At 34.0% G+C, this 15,950-nt stretch overlaps 1 pseudogene; it reads right to left on the bottom strand.

Moving 5' to 3' along the window:
* Nucleotides 1–4,853: 4,853 nt before the first annotated feature.
* LOC125476203 lies at nt 4,854–6,335 on the bottom strand (annotated as a pseudogene).
* Between the last annotated feature and the right edge of the window lie 9,615 nt (nt 6,336–15,950).

The raw sequence follows: 15,950 nt of genomic DNA, 5'->3' as shown, positions 1-15,950 counted from the left end.
TTTTTTGAGAAACCCTAGAATTATTTTTATCAAAAGCAATATACTAGAAGAGTGAGATGTTGAAATGTCTGGAATAACTCTAAACACAAGTTATTTTGGATGAAAAACTTAACGGAGTTAAGATGAAATGACAAATTCATGATTTCGAAAAGTTGGTTTGACAAATTGTATAAGATTTTAGTTTATATGATAAATTGAAAAAGATATATAAGTTCATATGATATTTCAAAAAAAAATCCTAATATTGTATTATTGACATAAGAGGATACGGTAAGAAAAAAGGAATACATCATGAGTAACCTAAAAGACATAATGTAACTTAGGCACACACCTCCAAAGCGTTTAGGAATTGAAGCAATTCACATCGGGCAATAATTTTGTTCGAATAAACGTAGTTCTTGTTGCGATTTATGTTTATTTATGAATGTGGTTGTGTAAATTTAAAGTAGGTATCTTAATGGGGTTTGAAGATTAAATACTTATATGCTTTTGTATTATTTGTAAGACAATAAAATCTGTCATGATTAGTATAAATAAAAATATAAGGCAAGGAGGTGAAACACAACTCCCACAAGCACCGGAGTCATTATTTTCTCTCTCCCATCCCTCTCTCTCACCCTCTTGTATAATTAGTTTCAACAGTTCTATCATATTTTAGTACTAGATATATTTATAGGAAAACCCACTATTTTATGGAACATTCTCATACACCATAATATGACCAGTCAACATGATAATGCGAATTATGTGAGAATGGTTTATCGCCATGTGACATTTCGATGCAATAATGTTATTTTATGTGGTGACAAACTAACACAAGACATTGTTTTATTGGAATAGAACACTACAATGATGGTGAACACCTTCTATATAAGTCATTCTCCAATAAAAATAAGCCACATTGTATACTGTTAAAGTACACTTCAAATAAAAGTTTGCTTTTCGTTTCAATGGCAAGCTTATCAAATATCGTTTGGATAGCGTTGTTTGATAATCATTTCAAGTTTAGTTTTAAGTTGTAAATGTGTAGTTGTTTGGTAACTACTTTCAGTTTTCAAAAACCAAAAATTGAAAGCCAAATTTTAAGAACTAAAAAGAGAACTCTATTTTTGGTTTGAAAAATGATAGTTACCAGATAAATTTTTAGTTTTCAATTTTTTTTTCATAGAAAAACAACTAAAAAAAAATAAAATTTATCAAATGACCATTTAGAGATATTATTTTTTTATGGTAAACTATCAATTTGGTCCATGAATTATATGTGAAAGAAAATTAAGTCCTAAACTATTTTTTAGGAAAAATAATTCCTTAAACTTATTAAAGACTTTTAATTTCCCCCATACTATAAGATGCGAAGTCGTTTTGTCTAGCTTTTCATCAATTTAAGCACGTGACTTGCATATGATACACTTTCGAAGATAATTTTATCATATTGTGACCCATAAGCCCTTAACATTGTATATAGGTTACGAATCTGACTATTGTTTTACCCTCCAAAGTTAACTCCATAGATCAATTTTTTTTCAAAAAAAATAAGTCCTTAAACTCATTAATGACTTTCATTTTACTCTCTAAAGTGTGTCACCTGCAAGTCGCGTGACTTAATGAAAAATTAAATAGAATAGCTTCGAATCTTGAAGTATGGATGAAATTGAGAGTTTTTAAATGAACTTAATTTTCTGAAAAAATAATTTAGGTCCGGGATTAATAATTCATGGCCGAAGTTGGCACATTATTCTTGTTTATAAGGAGGATGGTTGAAGTAGACGGTCTTAAGTCTTAGCTGTTAGACTTGATGCACAAATCCACAAACGCGTTTAGTTGCTGGAATAATTTGTTCTTAGTTCCTGATGTTCTACTAGCTTGCTACCTAACCCAGGCTATCATCCCCACTTTCTTTTTAGTTCTTTATTTCTTTGAATTTTCTATTACTTTGTTATGTTCCAGCCTATCAGACCTGTCTCTTGAAAGTTCAGTTCTAACACTTATTTAAGAGAATATATTTGTTTCTATAGGTATGTTGAGTGTCCCCCAGCAACCTCATTTGTGGGTCTTCGTATGTTTATTAATTAACATATATCATTTATTCTTTTTGTGGGACTATGATTTTTTTTAGGATCAGGGTAAGGCTAATCTAAATACAGTTACTTTAGAAGTCCGATCATGGACTCATCAACTCCAAGCAATCCTGTATCAAACAGAGTAGCGGTGCCCACCATCACCATACTCCGAGGCAATAGGCTGGATGACGAAGTAAGGTTGTATCAAACAAAGTAGGGGATGGCCATGCTTGTTCTGCAAAAAACGCAATCTTATCTGGATATGGACACAATTAGATCCTTTAAGTCTTGAAGTTCCTCCAATCTAAGGATTAGCGTGCTCCGCAAGTAATCACAACCTCCTAAGAGGTGCAATATCTACTTCTAGATATTCTCTAGGATTTTCCTAGTTTAGAACGACGTTCTATCCTAAAAAGGTCTATCTCCCACGGTGTAAATGCCACTGTTTAAAAATTGGCCTAGGAGGAGCCTAGGCGCTAGGCTTTGGAGGACAGATGCAATTTAGTCCCAAACGAGAAAAAAAAATGGGGTAGGGGCTAGGCGGTTCTATTGTTTTTAATTTTTTTTTTTTTTTAAATTAACTCAAGGCTTTTCTAGGTAACCTACTAAAAGGAAATTAGTGAATTTTCAATTTTGGTTTTTGGTTTTTCTTATTTTTATTGCATTAGCTTGTAATGATGGTAATGCCATGATGACTTAAGTTTTAAGTTGTAAGTTTCCCAAATTCTCAGTACAAGTATAACTTTTTTTTTTTAGTGTAAGTAGGCACTTATTTATATGTTATATAATAAACTTAATTAAATCCGCCTAGGCCCCCCACCTAACTGTCTTGGCGTTAAGCCCTAGCGCGCCACCCGACTAGCGCTTAGTGTTTTTTAGAACCTTAGTACATACACCCATCTAAGATTCATCTATATATAGTAACGTAATCTAAACACTTCAATTCTCTTGCCTACTACTTGAGTAATCATTCACTAATTTGACCGTCGAAAATCCTTTGGCTAGTACAACCCCCTCTCCCCTGTAGGCCCTAGGCTTGCTCTCGGCTGTTTATTGTTTTGCAGGTTGAATGTAAGTATATAATGAACTCTAAGTATTTGTTGAATGTATTGTTTTGACGGGATACGTTTTCTACGAAACTAGTTTCAACTATCCAACCATCAAACTTGTTTGTATATACTCTCAAATCTCAAACGCCAAGAATCACCTTAAACAAACATTCAAGGATTAGGTAATGGGATGAAATCCTTCCCTGGTTACAAACGAAACATTCACGATTTAACATTCATTTTAGCTCCGATTTTGATGATTTTTACTACACTCATCGACCCTAGAAGAATATAATAACGAACCCGACCATCGATTTAAAATATTTACATCAGTGAATACCACAAGATCTTACGTTTTACTTAATAGAACGTTTAGAATAAACTCTAAGTGTTTGTAGAACGTATTGTTTTGACAGGATATGTATCTACAAATCTAGTTTCAACGATGCAACCATCAAATTTGTTTGTATATATTTTGAGATCTCATATGCCAAAATTCTCAAAAACAAATGTTCGGGGATTAGGTAACGGAACGAAATCCTTTGAAGGTTACAAACAACAAATCACGATTTAACAGCTATATGACCTTTGATTGATTTTTTTTTTTTTTTAAGGACGGTAATTTAGAGTAAAACTACGTATTGAATTGACTTGATCATCAAATTCAATGATCTTTTAACCGTTTGAAATTAAATTAAAAAAATAAAGAAAAAAAAGTAAAGTTTTGACATTTGTCCGATGAATTAGGTCCAATTCGTTGCGTAAACATACACATATTCGTAGAGAAACTTTTCTAATTTCATCAGGCAATCCTAAAACTTTTCCCCCAAATTTTTGCCGAAAAATCAAATTTGCCACCAAAATAAAAGGTTGCCCGACATAATATTCCAAATATTGTTTAATTAAGAATATCTAAATAAAATGTAAAGGCTTTACCTAACGAACTATTTAGTTGAGCAAACGTCTGTTGCTTTTTTATTTTTTATTTTTTTTGTTAAAAAGGCTGCCCAACGAATATTTTGTGAGGCTATATTTTTTTAAAGAATTTAATTTCCAGAAACTTGACGAAAATATGTCGTTGGAGAAGAAGAATTTGTCGTGTAAGGACAGTCAACGCTCTTTTTCCCAATGAGTTTGTTTCGTTGGGTCAACGCAGTTCGCCAGAGAATGCTTATCTTTTGTCGACTAAACCTTTGAAAAAAGGCTTTTGCACAACCAGCTTTTCCCAATGGAAATTTTGTTGTGCAAAATTTTAGGCGACAAAACTCTATTTGACCTGATAAAATTGTTTAGTCGGGCAAGAAACTTTTTTTGTAGTGTATTTTTCCATATCAATAAAACTTTCTTTGTACTATCGCAGTTTCTTAAAAATAAGTAATAAAAAAGTAACATGATATATAGATTATTGTTGTTAATTACACATTCAAATAAAAATTTACATGATACCAAAACTATACATAATCCAAAAGCGTAGTTTTCACAAATAAATTAGAAACGATGCGGCAGGACGCATCCGCTAGATGCTGAGCTTCACTAATCCAGAAAGCAAAGATTCGTATGCTCTTAAATGTAGTTATTCAACCTCATTTTTTATAGGGACGGAAAGATTAATGGAAGCATGCAGGATCTATGGTTTTTGTGCTTTTTTGCTTTTAGGATTTTACTTCCCCTTTTTTATTTGTTAAGGGGAAAAACTTTCTAATGTGGAGAGAGGGTAGTGCCAAGTGAAGGGCTAATTGTTTACTTCTCCCAACTCCCTCCTTCTGCATTGTATTATTCATTCATCAAAGTAATGATACAATCCAAAACCTTCCTAACTCCCCACTACAAAAAATTAAACAAAAGTATTTGAAAGGAAAAGAAAATAAAGAGACCCAACAAAAAGCACAACAGTACGAAAATAAACATCCAAACACGTACGTACTTAAAGACCAATAACGAAGTGTATGATCCCATAATTGGGTTAATGTTTTAACTTGATATTTACGAGAACCAATCCAATTTAAATATTTCTATAGTTCTAAAACTACTATAATGCAATCTAGTATTAATTCCACCACACTTGTGGCCCCTCATATAATGTATCAAGGGGAACGCACTCTGTGTGTGAGAAATATATTTTTATTGCCTAATTGGATAAACGGTCCTCATAATAGTAGGTAATTAGAAGATAGCCCTAGTAATAAAAAAATTAAATAAATAAAAAAAAAAAAGTAAGATTTAAACTCTCGCCATGTAGTCCGTTAGCAAATTTAGTCCAAAAATGATTTTTCCTTTAACAGTTCGTTAAATGCAAGAATAGAAATGTACTTTGACGCGTGTAACTTATTTTTCCTCATCTCTTTGCTCTCCTTGTAATTTGTAATTTGTCGAAATATTTAGACAACTCAACCTCTAGTAGGACTTGTTGACTCGGACCATGATTTCATTCATCGCACAAATCTGGTCCTCACCTACCAAACTCAAATTCTCGATCTTAGTTCCAGCCCAAATTCGACAATTGGGGCCTTTTGCAAATCTCTTCCATTAGACTCACCATATTTGTGGGTGTTCATAAGGGCGAGGACTCGATCCTCCTCCTTGTCTTTATTCGCAGTGTAGGAATTGGAGTTGAGCGTACCATTGGACCCAAGTGGAGAACTCCCAAGTTATAGGGGTAGAATCCGTCTCTAAAATTAGAGAGGTTGAGGTAGTTTCTACCACCTACAACGGGGTAGATGGAGACGTAGGTGGTTCGGAGCCGTACTTGATGACGTGGTGGATGGCAATAAGGCACTTGAGGGAGATGGCAGGTTCATGGGTGGTTTAAAGGCGGTTCATGAGGGATCAGACGATGGCAGAGGCAGTGGCGTGTGAGCTATTGTCGAATGTGAGGATATTGGTATGGTGTTTTGGGATTAAAAGAGTGAAGGGGTCGTGGTTATGGCGCGGAGAAGGGTAAGGTAGAGATAGTAGTGGGAGCAAAGAGTAAGGTAAGAATGCCGAGTGTCAGAAGAATTAAAATGGTGCCTATTTCAACTTACTCTGAAAGGAAGATCTTTAGATAACTATCCATCCTCAAGGGGAATAAGTCATTTTAGATGCATAGTTAGGGAAAATTATGGGACCATGATTTTCCAAACCCAGAGTAAGGCGGATCAGAGTACGTATACCTCAGAAGTCCAGTCATGGACTCAACAGCCTCCGCTGCGGAGTTGAATAAATGGAGCAATGATGCCACCGTCATCATATTCTGGAATCAGGGTAAAGTCGGACGACTTCGCTGATATTGAACTTGCTTGTTCGTAATATACGAAAACCTAATCTAATAGGGAATCAACAGGTTTCCTATAATCTTGGAGTCCTTACAATTTAAGGATTGGTGTGTACCGCAAGTAATCACACTTCCAAAAGGATTCAATATCAATTCTTAGATATCCTCTTGGATTCTCCTGATTTAATAAGGATTCTACTATCCTAAAAGGTCTTCTCCTCTACTAGTATAAGTACATCTTTATAGGGTTTATCTCAAGTAATGCAAGAATTCTCTTGCCTACTGTATGTGTTTATATTGCTTACTAACTTGACCGTCGGAAAGCCTTTAGCCGCCACACCTTTCTCCCCAACCTTTCGCTTGTTTACAACCGTTTGCTCTTTTATAGGTACTCGAATTTGTGCACTCCACCATCAACAGAGGTGCACGATTTTGGTTCCAACAGGTGCCTATCTATAAGAATAAGGGCAAAATACAAAATTGTATGAACCACATGGGGGTTAAGTTAATGAGTCATACAATGAAGCTTTAGGATAGAGTAATTGAGCATAGACTAAGGTAAAAGACATGGAGCTTGGAGAATCAATTCGGGTTCATGTCAGGGCGCTTGACTATCGAGGCAATCTATCTCTTACGCAATAAAGGATATGTATGATGGAGTATGACTACAGTAACAACTCATGAATGACCAATTGAAAGTTTTCCCATAACTATATGATTACACCAAGACTCAGCTTTATGTCCTTACCTTTTGCCATTGGTGAATTAACGATACATATTCAAAATGATATCCCTTGGTGTATGCTTTTTGCAAATGATATATTACTAATAGATGAAATGCATGAGAGAGTAAATGTAAAGCTTCATTATTGGTTGGAGGTGTTGGAATCTAAATGTCAGTAGGTTGAAGACAGAGTAAATGGAGTGCAAGTTCAGTGATGATGGGTATTCAAATGAGATAGAGCTAAGGATTGGTGATCATGAAGTTCCAAAGAGTGAACACCTTCATTATCTTGAATCTCTTTTGCAAAAGAACAGAAAATTAAATGGAGATCTCAACCATAGATACAAGTTGGATGGATGCAGTGGAAGAGTGCATAAGGTGTGTTGTATGACTATTGTATGTTAATCAAACTCAAGGAAAAATTTTATAAAACGACAATAAAGCTAGCAATGTTTTATGGCATGGAATGTCAGGCAATCAAAAGCAACACGTGCAAAAAAAATGAGTGTAGATGAGATGAGAATGCTTTATTGGATGTGTAGCCACATGAGAAAAGGATAGGATTAAGAATGAAGATATCCAGGCTACAGTAGGAGTGGTCGCAATCGAATATAAGATGAAAAAAAATCGGTTAAGGTGATTTGGACATGTAAACCGAACACCTACAAATACTTTGGCTAAAAGTTGGGATTTTGAGACAAAGGGTCAGGGAAAAGGGGGTAGAGAAAGACCTAGGAAGACTTAAAAATAGACTTTAAGAAAAGATATGGTACACTTGGAAGTAAAGGAATACTTGGTGCAAAACTGAGTGTAGCGGCATTCTAGGATTCATGTAGCTGATCTCACTTAGTTGGATAATACTTGGTTGCTACTGTTGTTGTTTCTTGATCCATTTTGAGGTGTCTTCCTTGGAAGATGATATTCCATCATTGCACCAATTCAACTAGTTTACTTACTTCTGCAAACAATTCTATACTTATTCCTTTACATTTTCTTCTTTCTTTATGTGCAATTTCCTACATTGAGGCCTAATATGCTCTACCTCCCCCAATGATAACAAGTGGGAACAAATTTTCTTCAATTGGAAAAATAACTTTGGAAGCAATAGATTGTGATCCTATAACAAACTTTATTTTAGCTAGCATAATCCTAGAACTTTCTCTAGCAAAACCAAGTCCACTTGTCTTTATATGGTCTTCCCAGATTCATCATCTTGTCTGCCTTTTTTTGCTCCAATAGATAATTAAGCTATTTTGTGGTTTGCAGCTTGTAAATCATTCAACAATTTATCTTTGCAATCACAAACATCATTATAATTCTTCTCCACCAACTCAACTTACGATGTCAATTCATCATTGAGTGAAGTATGATCACTAACTTGTCTTTCAAGCAAGGCAATCTTCTCATCTTGCTCCTTTTTGGCATTTTTGAGTATATCGGTCTCACTCTTCAATTCTTTCTTAAGTTCGATGTTCTCTTTCTTTGTGGTGTAGGTCACATTGAGCTCATCATATTTTGTACATAGTTTGAAGTAGGAGGTCATAGTATGAGACTTTGAAGACATCTTATCATTGCTAGAGAAATCCTCTAAGGTATCATCTTGACATCCACTTGACTCATTGTTACAGAAGAAATCATCCTATATATAGTTACAGGGTAATGATTTTTTTTATCATCATGTGTTAAGTAGTTTAAGAGCTTGTTTGGATGTGCTTTCAAAATGACTGAAAGCGCTTTTGGTGAAAATATTTTTGGAACCAATCCTTAGTAAAAATGTAAGCAAATCCTAAAAAAAACCTTAAAGTGCTTCTTAGAAGAAGTACATAACTGGTGCTTTTTGTGTTTTCCAAAAAATAAAAATAAAATAAAAAAACCGGTGCTTCTTATAGAAAGTACTTCTAAACGAGCCCTAAATGGTAAAACTCTCCACTGTCACTTCATCCTGTTTAGCATGTGGTTTTCTATTGTTTGCACAAACTGACGCCCAATGTCCAAAGCCACCAGAAGAGTAGCACTTTTTGTCATAAAATGTTAAGGTGATTTCTTGAGCATTAGCACTTTTGAAATGCATTTTCTCATCAAATTTTTTGCTTTGAAACTGTCATTTAGGTTAGTTTCAACTATTCCCATTTCTTCTGTAGTGTATGCCCTTATCTTTGAGAATTCTTGATTAAAGGGGTCTAACCTTCAATACTTTTCAGTTCAAGGTTGATACTTCCCTTGAAATATCCTTATTCAATTTTCAATTCCATTTCAAATGTCTTCAGTTTACCAACCAACATTAAGAGTTGTATATCATCTAGATTATTGTACTTAAGTATAGTAGTCTTCTTTGCAAAGAAACTCTAGGGTAACACCCTCATAATTCATTGAATAATAGTGTTATCCTCAATAGATTTCCCTAGACTTATGGCTTCATTTGTTAAGACCTCTAATCTCTCATAAAAGTCAGAGGATGACTCAGTCTCACTCATCCTCAGTTCTTTAGAAATAGTAACTTGTAGTTTTAGAGTTTCATTTGTTTGTCACCTTGATGCACTGCTACTTTATTTTTTTTATTTTTTTTTTTCTCATGCTTTTTTAGTTGTAGCACAATATTGACTATGCCCAATTTGAATGGGAGTTAATGTTCTAATAATGACTTTTTTAGCTCTATTACTCGCAATTGATAAATGGATTTATGTAGTAATCGATTGCCCTTAATTCATAGGAAACTTAGTGACATTCACAATCTTCATACAAGTTTTCTAGTCATTAAGCAAATATTATGTAGCAAGTGCATCATGAGCAACCAGGTAAATTTCAAATTTCTAACTCCAAGAAGCATAGTTTGTTTCATCAAAGTATAGAGGTTCAATACAAAATTCAGCAATCTGCCACGACACATAGTGAGATTCCACCTAATAATACCAAGAAGTTCCAGTGACCTCTCATTTTATGTTAAGAAATGACGCTTGAATGTTGTATAAAACTAGTACTAGGCAAAATCCCCTACTCAGGACCACCCTAGGATAATACAAAGCAAGGACAAAATAAACATTTAGATAACATAAATGATCTTGACTAGTCACAAGATTCTAATCAAGCATGACAAAACAATGCGGACATTATGATCTTTCTTAAATCATCATCTAATCGGTACGGCACAAAATTCCACATGATTATGTGGATAATTATGTGAAAATAGTTAGCTTCAATTAGCGAACACTGATTCCACATGTCAAAAAATAATAGGGCAGGAATAAAGAACGTTATGATGACTTATTTGAACTTAGAACTAAGTCATATGACAATTCAATTGTGCACATGCCCAAACTTGACTAGACGGACAATACTAATCAAACAATCTATCACTTATCCTAATCCTCCTAGGAGCTTGCTGTGGTAATAAAGTAAGTAAAAGTTTCATCTTTGATCAAGAAAAGCCAAACCTAAACAAAGTGCTAGACTTAACAATCCCCCACAAAAATAAACTTGGTACATTCTTGGGCTAAGTTGCTTGATTGAAATGTTCTTGCATTCCTTCAAAACTTTGACATAAAAACAAGTTATTATATCACAAAAAAATTCTTGAGTAGGTACATAAAAATGACAAATTATTCAACTTTTCTCTTCCATTTTTACAATGTAAGACAAAAGATAAGCAACTAGCACGCAATTATAGAGAAAACATAAACTACTGGTTAACAAATAAGGGAACCCAATGACAACTCCTGCATATTTTGTTCACAACCACTAAAGACAGATACAACCAGCGGAGACCCCCATAATTTAACATTATAAACAAAATAAGTTGTTTAACATAGTAGCAAAAAAAAAAAAAATATGTTCTTTCAACAATATAAAACTTTTGGTTCTCCAACCAAAAGTTCTTAAGAGTTCGTAAACAAAAATACATTGGTCCAAAATGCACCACTAAGCTAGTTGACTAAACAAACTATGCTTCTTCCTCAGGATCTTCTTAGAAACTCTCCTCAATCATGTTCATCACCCACTTTTTCCTCTGCTTCTAATTCATCATGATCTAACTTCATGTTGTCATTCTCCCAGCTAGCCATGTCATAATTTTTTTCATCTAAACCTTGATTCACTCTCAAAGGATACATCATCAATGTATGGTTTTACTAACGCCATGAATTTTGCAACCTTGAGCTAGTACTTCTAGAGGCTTTTCTAGGATCAAAACCAACTTGGGCTCATGAACTTAGTTGAAGAATGATTGGTTAAATAAGTTGTGTAAGTTGGTTTGCAAATATTAAATTCTAGTTTTTCTAGAAATTTTAGTTTCAATTAGCCAACTTTTGGCTTGATTTCTCTCAATCTACAATATGGATTTGAGATATTTTTATTTCTTAAAAACATGCATGACAAACTTCAAAAGCCTTCTTGTTTCATTAATTTTGGTGAAGATTTGAAGGTTTAACTTGGAATATAAACTGTTGGTTGAAACTGTTAAAACTAGGGATTTTCTAGGAATTTCGAGATGACTACTTTTAAGTGTCATTTTCAATTTTTCAGCTTTTCATGTGAAACAAATTAAATGGTTTTAAAGATGTTAAAACTGGTACGACAAGCTTTAGAAGTCTATTTATTTGCTCATTTTTGTTGGAATTTGTTAGTTTAAAAATTGAGGAGAAAACTAGTTATCATAACTGAAATTTTGTTTCGCATCTTTTTCAGTTTTGTTTTGTTTTCATTATTGATTTTTGAAAAGCACTTGGACACCACACGGTTTTTCATTCCAAATCTAATTAAGACATTTTCATAACCATCCGAGACTCGATTATTAGTGTGAGTTACATGTTGAAGTTTGAAAGAAAACTAAGTTAAATGGTACAATTCTAATTTGTAGTCTTCATTCTATTTAGTACTTGTCACACCGTAATTTTTTTTTTTAGAGCATGAAATAAAAAGGTAACTTAAATGTAAGGGTTTTTATCACAACTGGTCCCTAAGATTGACCAAACTCATCATTTTGGTCCCTCACTTTCAAAATCAATCAATGTCATCCCTAACATTCATCATCGCACATCAATTTGGTACTTCCGTTTAGATTCCATCAATTATTCTATTAGTTTGTATGCAGGAGCCACAAATCCAATAAAATGGTGACACGTGGATTACGCAAAAGAAAGGTTTTTATTGCAAATGGTCCCTGACATTGATCAAACTCCTTATTTTGTTTCCTTAGTTTCAAAAGTCGATAAATTTGGTCCCTGACTTCATTATCCCACATCAATTGAGTCATTCCGTTAAAATTTCGTCAATATTTTTTTGTTAGTCTAATGATGTGGTCTCATTAATCCAATCATATGGCACCAGTGGATTAACTATAAGAAAATATTTTTTAAGTTTTTTTTATAGTTAATCCATGTGGCGCTATATGATTGGATTAGTGGGACCATGTTATCACACTAACAAAAAAATATTGACAAAATTTTAACGGAATGACTAAATTGATGTGTAGTAGTAAAAGTCAGGGACCGAATTTATTGATTTTTGAAACTCAAGGACCAGAATGAGGAGTTTGATCAATGTCGGGAACCATTTGCGATAAAAACCTTTCTTTTGTATAATTCACGTGTCACCATTTTATTGGATTTGTAGGTCCCACATACAAACTAACAAAATAATTGACGAAATCTAAACAGAAGGACCAAATTGATGTGCAGTAATGAATGTCAAGGACAACATTAATTGATTTTGAAAGTGAAGGACCAAAATGATGAGTTTGGTAAATTTCAGGGATCATTGGTGATAAAAACCATCAATGTAACAACAGGTGACTGTGTTGAATGAAAACATTTCATTAAACAAGATAATATACATAGTCATTACACGAAAAAGAAACGACAATATCTCCTCAAAAAGTTTAAAATTATTTACAAGCACTCTTTCTTCCAAGTCAGCCACTAGATTTCTGTCTTCGCTCATGTAACACAATTAATACGAGGTAAGCTAAAAGCTCAAGAGGGGCCCAATGTATTATGTGATTAATGTTATTAATGTTTTATGAGTAATGCAAGGATGTGTTTTTTTTCTACCCAACCTGTTAATCTATATATTAAAAACAAACAGATATGCATGTCCCATACCGTGCATTTTACCATTGTGGTCCCGTTTGCTTTGATATATAAAATAACTCTATAAAATATCCCAAGTTCATAAACCCCTTTTGTTAGTCATCTTATCTAATTCATTGATCTCCAGCCCAACAATTTATCCCGTTGATACCCTATTCTAATGTGCACACCGGGTTCGCTTGGAACTAGTTTCACAATGAACAGATTCAACTATACAGAAGCTAATTTCCACATTGTCCCACAACTCAACTAACTCATTTACTTCATTGACAAATGATAATGATTATGCTAGTATAAAACATACCACATGTATAATATGTCACATTTAAGCCAACAGTTGAATCTATAGCATGTTAACATTTCCACATTTCATGTAATACAAATAACACATGTAATTAATTAATCCTCAAATTCCCCTACCTTGAATCCAAAGCTATGCACTGCACGAGCAAAACACCTCACTTCTTACTCCATGAGTACTTCGTATGCTTATCTCCTCTTTCATTACTCACTTTCAACGTAATGCATGTATTGCATGCTGCTTTGTGGTGTAAAAACAAAGGAGCATTGCTCCTATTTATACTCCAATTAAGGTGGCCAACTTTATTCTCTAATTGGTTGGTTTGGGTGGCTACAGATCCCAACCAAATCAATGAATCTAAATCCTCCTACAAGCATGTGTAGTGAAGTAAATTGACTTGGAAATGACAAGTGACTGCCCAATAAATTGTGGAGATAGAACATAAGAGACGTCCATTATATGGGTTAGGATAATCATCACTTAAAAAGCTTTAGTGGAAGTCTATACCACCATATATTACCACAATGCTTTAACTGACTCATAGAATTTTCTAGGAAGTTTTTTTAAAAAGATTTAGGGTTAATTACAAAAAACTACCTCAAGTATGGGTCAAATGACACTTTCATACCTCATCTTTTAAAATTGACAATGTCATACCTCATCTTACGAATTTGTGTCAATGTTATACCTTCCGTTAGCTTGGCCGTTTATTTCTCAGTTAAATGCTGACGTGGCTTGATCTGGGACCCATTTTTATTAAAAAATTAATAAAAAAATCATTTAATATTATTTAAATATTAAAATAATAAAAAAAATTATTTAAAAAAAAAAAAAAAAAAAAAAAAACCAACGTCAATCTCCCTTCCTCCCCCTCTCTCCCTTCTCCCCATCTTCATCTTCTTCCCCTTTCTGCAACTACAACCCAGAAAAACAGAAGAGAAAAAAAAAAAAAAAAAAAACCAATTTGTTTTCCTTGCTCCTCACCCCCTCTTCTCCCCACACCCACGCACCCAACCTCGCACCCACTATCTACAACCCCTAAAAAAAAAAAAAAAAACCCAGAAAAAAAAGACCCATTCTCCTGGGCGAGGAGAAAATGGGCGGCGGGGGTCCGGGGGGGGGGGAGGGGGGGAGAGGGGGGTTGGGGGAATGGGTGTGGAGAGGAGAGGGTGGGTGTGAGGGGGGCGAACTGGGTTGCTGCTGTTTGTTTGTTTTTTTTTTTTTTTTTTTTTTTTTTTCTTCTTCTTCTTCTTCTGCACGGGATGAACTGGGGACTTTTTTTTTTTTTTTTTTTTTTTCTTCTTCTTCTTCTTCTTCTGCACGGGATGAACTGGTGACTTTTTTTTTTTTTTTTTTTTTTCTTCTTCTTCTTCTTCTGCACGGGATGAACTGGGGACTTTTTTTTTTTTTTTCTTCTTCTTCTTCTTCTGCACGGATGAACTGGGGACTTTTTTTTTTTTTTTTTTTTTTTCTTCTTCTTCTTCTTCTGCACGGGATGAACTGGGGACTTTTTTTTTTTTTTTTTTTTTTTTTTTTTTCCTTCTCTCTTTCTGCTTCCCTCTTCTTCTTCTTCTTCTTCTTCTTCTTCTTCTGCGGGTTAGGTTGGGGGGGGGGGGGTGGGGTGGGGTTGGGTGGGAGTGGACGGGTTGGCTGCTGTTTTTTTTTTTTTTTTTTTTTTTTCCTCCTTCTTCTTTTCTGGGTTGCTGGGTAGAAGAAGAAGAAGAAGAAGAAGAAGGAAGAAGAGGGAAGAAGAAGAAGAAGAGAGAAGAAAAAAAAAAAAAAAAAAAAAAAAAAAAAAAAAAAAAAAGCCCACGCCCAGTTTGTCTGCAGAAGAAGAAGAAGAAGAAGAAGAGGGAAGAAGAGGGAAGAAGAAGAGAGAAGAAAAAAAAAAAAGGGTTTTTATTATTTTAATATTTAAATAATATTAAATGATTTTTTTTGTTTTTAATAATTTTTTTATTAATTTTTTAATAAAATGGGTCCCAGATCAAGCCACGTCAGCATTTAACTGAGAAATAAACGGCCAAGCTAACGGAAGGTATAACATTGACACAAATTCGTAAGATGAGGTATGACATTGTCAATTTTAAAAGATGAGGTATTAAAGTGTCATTTGACCCAAACTTGAGGTAGTTTTTTGTCATTAACCCAAAGATTTAATAGATAAGCTAAAGTAAATAGGCATGTTGGGTTAAACTAAGGTGCCAACAACTATAATGTTGTTTTGATAACATGTGCATGGTAACTTCTAATAAGATCCTATTAACTCAAGATAAACACATTTCATAGAAATCTAACAACATATATGTATATATAATAAAATAAAAGCTTAATAATAAATATATATTATTTCAAAATACGGGGTCTCACAGTACTTTGGTGTTCGAGTTTACGGTTGAGTGAACTGTTAGAGTTCCCAACTGAAGTAACTTGAGTTGATACACATGATCCTGATATATGTTATTTGGTGAAATTATTTG

The sequence above is a fragment of a genome, unplaced genomic scaffold (assembly GCF_019419815.1).
Source record: "Pyrus x bretschneideri cultivar Hongxiangsu unplaced genomic scaffold, Pyrus_bretschneideri_v1 Contig18, whole genome shotgun sequence".
NCBI lineage: Eukaryota > Viridiplantae > Streptophyta > Magnoliopsida > Rosales > Rosaceae > Pyrus > Pyrus x bretschneideri.
The sequence above is the reverse complement of the archived record's forward strand: the minus strand, read 5'-3'. Positions and strand labels throughout refer to the sequence as shown.